Below are 6,592 nucleotides of genomic sequence, written 5' to 3'. Positions count from 1 at the left end.
AGTCGCTTCACACTCGGCTGCGCACCGATCCAGTGAGAGCTGAAGATCTTGGCCAGATGAAGCCATCAGGACCACATCATCTGCAAAAAGCAGAGACCTAATCCTGCAGCCACCAAACCAGATACCCTCAACGCCTTGACTGCGCCTAAAAATTCTGTCCATAAAAGTTATGAACAGAATTGGTGACAAAGGGCAGCCTTGGCGGAGTCCAACCCTCACTGGAAACGGGTCCGACTTACTGCCGGCAATGCGGACCAAGCTCTGACACTGATCATAAAGGGAGCGGACCGCCACAATCAGACAGTCCGTTACCCCATACTCTCTGAGCACTCCCCACAGGACTTCCCGGGGTACACGGTCGAATGCCTTCTCCAAGTCCACAAAGCACATGTAGACTGGTTGGGCAAACTCCCATGCACCCTCAAGGACCCTGCCGAGAGAGCTGGTCCACAGTTCCACGACCAGGACGAAAACCACACTGTTCCTCCTGAATCCGAGGTTCGACTATCCAGCGTAGCCTCCTCTCCAGTACACCTGAATAGACCTTACCGGGAAGGCTGAGGAGTGTGATCCCACGATAGTTGGAACACACCCTCCGGTTCCCCTTCTTAAAGAGAGGAACCACCACCCCGGTCTACCAATCCAGAGGTACCGCCCCAGATGTCCACGCGATGTTGCAGAGTCTTGTTAACCAAGTTAGTTGATAGTAATGGACTCATATTGGGTCCATTTGTACACTCTCAGAGGGTGTTTGATTAAGACCCGAAACACACTATGATCCCGGTAGGATCACTGATGATGTGTCCAGGTTGCACCATGAGGTGTATTATAGTACTATACATACAGCATATAGACATGTATACATATGTATGACCCCCAGTATGACATGCATTAATGTATATATATATATATATATATATATATATATATATATATATATATATATATATATATATATATATATATATATATATATATATATATTAGGCCAAACGTTTGGACACATCTTCTCATTTCAATGTGTTTTCTTTATTTTCATGACTATTTACATTGTATATTTTCACTGAAGGCATCAAAACTATGACACCTGTGAAGTGAAAACCATTTCAGGTGACTACCTCTTGAAGCTCACTGAGAGAATGCCAAGAGTGTGCAAAGCAGTAATCGGTGCAAAGGGTGGCTATTTTGAAGAAACTAGGATATAAAACATGTTTTCAGTTATTTCACCTTTTTTGTTAAGTGGGTAACTCCACATGTGTTCATTCATAGTTTTGATGCCTTCAGTGACAATCTACATCATATATACATATACATTTTGCCGTGCAGCTTGGAGTGTAGCTTGCTACAATTCTCCGGGGATCGCTTCCACCGTAGCTTAGCTACATTTAATCGAGAGTAACTTGTAGATTAGCCTACTCCATTTTCGAAGTAGCTTTAAACCACACAAGAAATCAAGAAATCAATCAACCAATCAATGTTTACTTCTATTGCCCTAAATCACGAGAGTCTCAAAGGGCTGCACAAGTCACAACGACATCCTTGGCTCAGATCCCACATCAGGGCAAGAAAAAACTCAACCCAATGAGAAACCTTGGAGGCGAACGGTGCAATGGACGTTGAATGGATCTAGCATAATATTGTGAGAGTCCCGTCCATCGTGGGGCCAGCAGGAGATAATCTTGAGCGGAGACAGGTCAGCAACGCAGAGACGTGCCCAACTGATGCACAGATGAGTGGTCCACTCTGGGTCCCGACTTTGGACAGCTAGCGGTTCATCTGTGGTCACCGAATTTGTGCCCGCCCTCTCCACGAAGGTGAGGGTGCCAGAGCAGAAAAGAAACGGCAGATCAACTGGTCTAAAAAGGGGTCTATTTAAAGGCTAGAGTATACAAATGGGTTTTAAGATGGGACTTAAATGCTTCTACTGAGGTAGCATCTCTAACTGTTCCTGGGAGGACATTCCATAGTACTGGAGCCCGAATAGAAAACGCTCTATAGCCCGCAGACTTTTTTTGGGCTCTGGGAATCACTAATAAGCCGGAGTTCTTTGAACGCATATTTCTTGCCGGGACATATGCTACAATACAATCGGCAAGATAGGCTGGAGCTAGATTTCGTGTAGTATTTTATACGTAAGTAGTAAAACCTTAAAGTCGCATCTTAAGTGCACAGGAAGCCAGTGCAGGTGAGCCAGTATAGGCGTAATATGATCAAACTTTCTTGTTCTTGTCAAAAGTCTAGCAGCCGCATTTTGTACCAACTGTAATCTTTTAATGCTAGACATAGGGAGACCCGAAAATAATACGTTACAGTAATCAAGACGAGACGTAACGAACGCATGAATAATGATCTCAGCGTCGCTAGTGGACAAAATGGAACGAATTTTAGCGATATTACGGAGATGAAAGAAGGCCGTTTTAGTAACACTCTTAATGTGTGATTCAAACGAGAGAGTTGGGTCGAAGATAATACCCAGATTCTTTACCGAGTCGCTTTGTGTAATTGTTTGGTTGTCAAATGTTAAGGTGGTATTATTAAATAGATGTCGGCAGGGGCGCCGAAAAGGGGGGGTAAAGGAGACGGATTCTAGGGGCCCATGATGGAGGGGGGCCCATAATTGTATGTAAAATAGCATCAAAAAATGTTGCCGCTGTGTTGGGGGCCCTGTAAAGATTATTTTCATGGGGCCCAAAATCCCTAGCGGCGCCCCTGGATGTCGGTGTCTAGCAGGACCGATAATCAGCATTTCCGTTTTCTTAACGTTGAGTTGCAAAAAGTTAGTGGACATCCATTGTTTAATTTCATAAAGACACGCCTCCAGCTGACAACAATCCGGCGTGTTGGTCAGCTTTAGGGGCATGTAGAGTTGGGTGTCATCAGCATAACAGTGAACGCTAACACCGTATTTGCGTATGATGTCGCCTAGCGGCAGCATGTGGATGCTAAAGAGTGCAATGCTTAGTAAAGTTTACCAAGTGGGGATAAAACCACTTTACAGCAGAAAGTAAACCGATAATAACAGGAAAATAACAAATAGATTAATAAGCGTCGAGAGCAAGGGTGTCAAACTCATTTTCATTGAGGGCCATCTCACAGTTTAGGTTGCCTCCCATAACAATTTTCATACACTGGCAAGTGGCAAACACAAAGTGCTGTTCAAAAAAAAAAAGAGAAAAAAACACGCACACACACACACACACACACACACACACACACACACACACACACGCACACAGCTCTATTGACAATAACAAAGCAAAAACAAAACATGGCACGACACTGAGGATTTGAGGAACAATGCCACCTTTGAGGCGTCCACACTAGAGAAAAACTAAAATAAAATCATCTAAAAAATAATATGAAACAAATGATCAAATATATACAAAAATAAAATGAAAATAATACATGAATAAGTAAATGTATATATATATATATATATATATATATATATATATATATAATTTTTTTTATTTTTTTTTATTTTATTTAACCTTTATTTAACTAGGATACAATCCCATTGAGATTAAAAACCTATTTTTCAAGGGAGTCCTGGCCAAGAGACAGCAAAGTTGCACATAAAATTACATTCACATTACACATTAAAATGACAGGATGGACATCAAGTAAAACAGAAAACTAAGGCTCCTTCAAATGCTCTCAGTTTATATTTAAAAGCATTTAAGGATAACAATTCAGTCAGCTTCCAGTCTCTTTGTAACATGTTCCAAGCACAAGGAGCTGCATAGACAAAAGCTTTTTTCCCCAGCTAAGTGCGAGCATAAGGGACCGAGAGCAACAGCTGATCGTTGGATCTCAGAGCATAAGACTCCGGACTTCTTTGTGAAATTAATGTACAAATGTAATCAGGCAATAGTCCCAGAAGAGCCTTGTGAATAAAAGTGTACCAATGACACTGTCTCCTAGTGGACAGAGAAGGCCATCCCACCCGAGAGTACAAGTCACAGTCATGGCTCTACAGTTTGTGATGAACCTCGAATAAACTTGGTAAACAGAGTTGACCATCTAAAGACAGGGATGAGTAGCATTCATATAAAAAAGATCACCATAATCTAACGCAGATAAAAATGTGGCAGAAACAAGGGTCTTTCTTACACCAAAAGAAAAAAAACATCTCTTATTACGGAAAAAAAAATAAAAATTAAGTTTTAGTTTCTTTACCAGTTGATCAATAAAAGGTTTAAAAAGAAGACAGTCATCAATTAAAACACCAAAGTATTTATACTCATGTACCACTTCTATGACATTGGGGGAGTTTGACGCATTCCTATGATTGGAAAACAGCAAAAGTTTTGTCTTGTCAGCATTAAGAACCATTTTTAAATAATGAAGTGAATTCTGCACAGCGACAAAAGTTTTCTGCAGGGAATTCCCAGCCTGTTCAACAGATGATCCAGAGCAATAAATAATTGTATTGTGCATATTAGCATCATTGATGTACACAATAAATAAGAGGGGCCCCAAAACAGATCCCTGAGGCACCCTCTTATGAACAGTGACACATTCCGAACAAAGGCCCTCGTATTTAATACACTGGGTCCTGTTTTCTAAATAATAAAAAAAAAAACTAGCGTGGTCTACAGTCTTAAACGCTTTGGAGAGATCAATAAAAAGTGAGGTACAGTACTGTTTTTTATCAAGAGCTACGATGATGTCATTTACCACCGTAATTGTAGCAGTGATAGTGGTGTGTTGTTTCCTGCAGCCTAATTGATATTTAGAAATTATTTTATTTGAATAGAGGAACTCTTTCAACTGATCACAAACACAGATACCAGAATTTTTGATAAGACAAAACATAACTTTGAGAGAATACGAGTAGTAATAATAATAATTAATATAGAAATCAACATAATCAAAAATAAAAAAAAACAAAAAAACATAAGAGTTTAACATGATGAGTAAAAAGTCTAATTAAAAAAGTTGCGTCTTTAGCCTTTTTTTGAATATTCCAATGGTCTCTGCAGTCCTGAGGCTTGCTGGCAGCCTGTTTCACAGGTGAAGCCTCACCGTGGGTCTTGGTTCTGGTATTTGGTAAAGATAAAAGGCCAGTGCCAGAGGATCTCAGGATCCGCGAGGGTTGTTACGGTAAAAGCAGGTCAGATAGATATGAAGGCGCAAGGCCATTCAGACATTTAAAAACTAATAATAGAAGCCTAATGCAGCGACTTTAAAACTGGTGTAATGTGCTCCCGCCCTCTAGTCCTCGTCAGCACACGTGCAGCTGAGTTTTGTAACAAGAATTAATATAAATATGTATATATATAAATACATGTACAGTATATAATTGCCTCTGCATTTTATTTCTACATATTTTTTACGTATGATGTAAAAAAAAATTATTGAATTTTACTGTAAAAAAACTTGAATTTTATTGTAAAATTTGCTGTATATGGATAAACAGTGTCACTGTTTTTGTATTTTAATTTCATGCAGCTGAGCTGCCAGGTTTTTTTTTTACAGTAAAATCTATGATTGCTGTTTTTTATAGTGTATTACCGGTACTGTAAACGGAAAAACCATAACAAAAAATGTTTATACAGTAAAAAAAAACCTGACAGCTCAGTTGCCAGAATTTCACCATAAAGTCTTACTGTCATTTTTACAGTGTAAAATTTGATGGGTCACATGCCTTGAAATCATAGGTCTAGCAGATATTTAGGTATTTGTTTTTACTTTAACAAAAACATGCTTTGGAACGTGTGATTTGTTGCATTATTAGAAAACGTTAACGTGTAAAAGATATGTAACTGCATGCATTTTTGTGTGTCAAAAATGAAAGAACATGTACATTTAGTAATCAAAGATAATTGGGGTTAAATCACCGAGTGCGGCCACCGCTGCTGCTCACTGCTCCTCTCACCTCCCAGGGGGTGGAACAAGGGGATGGGTCAAATGCAGAGAGTAACTTCACCACACCTAGTGTGTGTGTGACCATCAGTGGTACTTTAACTTTAAAGTGCTTTATAGACACATTATTTCCAGGCTTTCGCGGGCCACGTGAAATGACATGACGGGCCAGATCTGGCCCCAGGCCTTCAGTTTGACCCCTGTGATCTAGCGTGAGGATAATATAACAACAAATGTTGGCGTGTCAGCATTGTCGCAGCCAGAACACGACACGTAGGGGGAGGGCTGATTGATCGATTGAAATGAATGAAAGACAAAAGTGAGATAAATATTCTAATTATATCCACTAAAAATGTGTGATTGAATTTTTAGTATAGGTTGTACAAGAGCGGACTGAGGACGCAGCCTTGGGGGGTGCCGGTGTTAACTGTGATGATGGATGAGGTGTGTGGACCCATGTTCACCTGCTGGGACCGGTTTGTCAGGAAGTCTTTAATCCAGGAGCAGATGGTGTGTGCGAGACCCAGCTGCATCATTTTGCCAATGAGGATGTCAGAGATTATGGTAGGGAAAGCAGAGCTAAAGTCAGTGAACAGCATCCTCAGGTGTTGTTCCAGGTGGCTTCGGGCCGCGTGAACGGCTGTGAAGATTGCATCTTAGGTTGATAGTGTAGCTGTGTCAGCAAACCTGATGAGACTCAAGGAATGGAGGGAGACATGTTTTC

The sequence above is a fragment of the Nerophis lumbriciformis genome, linkage group LG09 (genome assembly GCF_033978685.3).
Source record: "Nerophis lumbriciformis linkage group LG09, RoL_Nlum_v2.1, whole genome shotgun sequence".
Lineage (NCBI taxonomy): Eukaryota > Metazoa > Chordata > Actinopteri > Syngnathiformes > Syngnathidae > Nerophis > Nerophis lumbriciformis.
Note: the sequence above shows the minus strand (reverse complement) of the source record.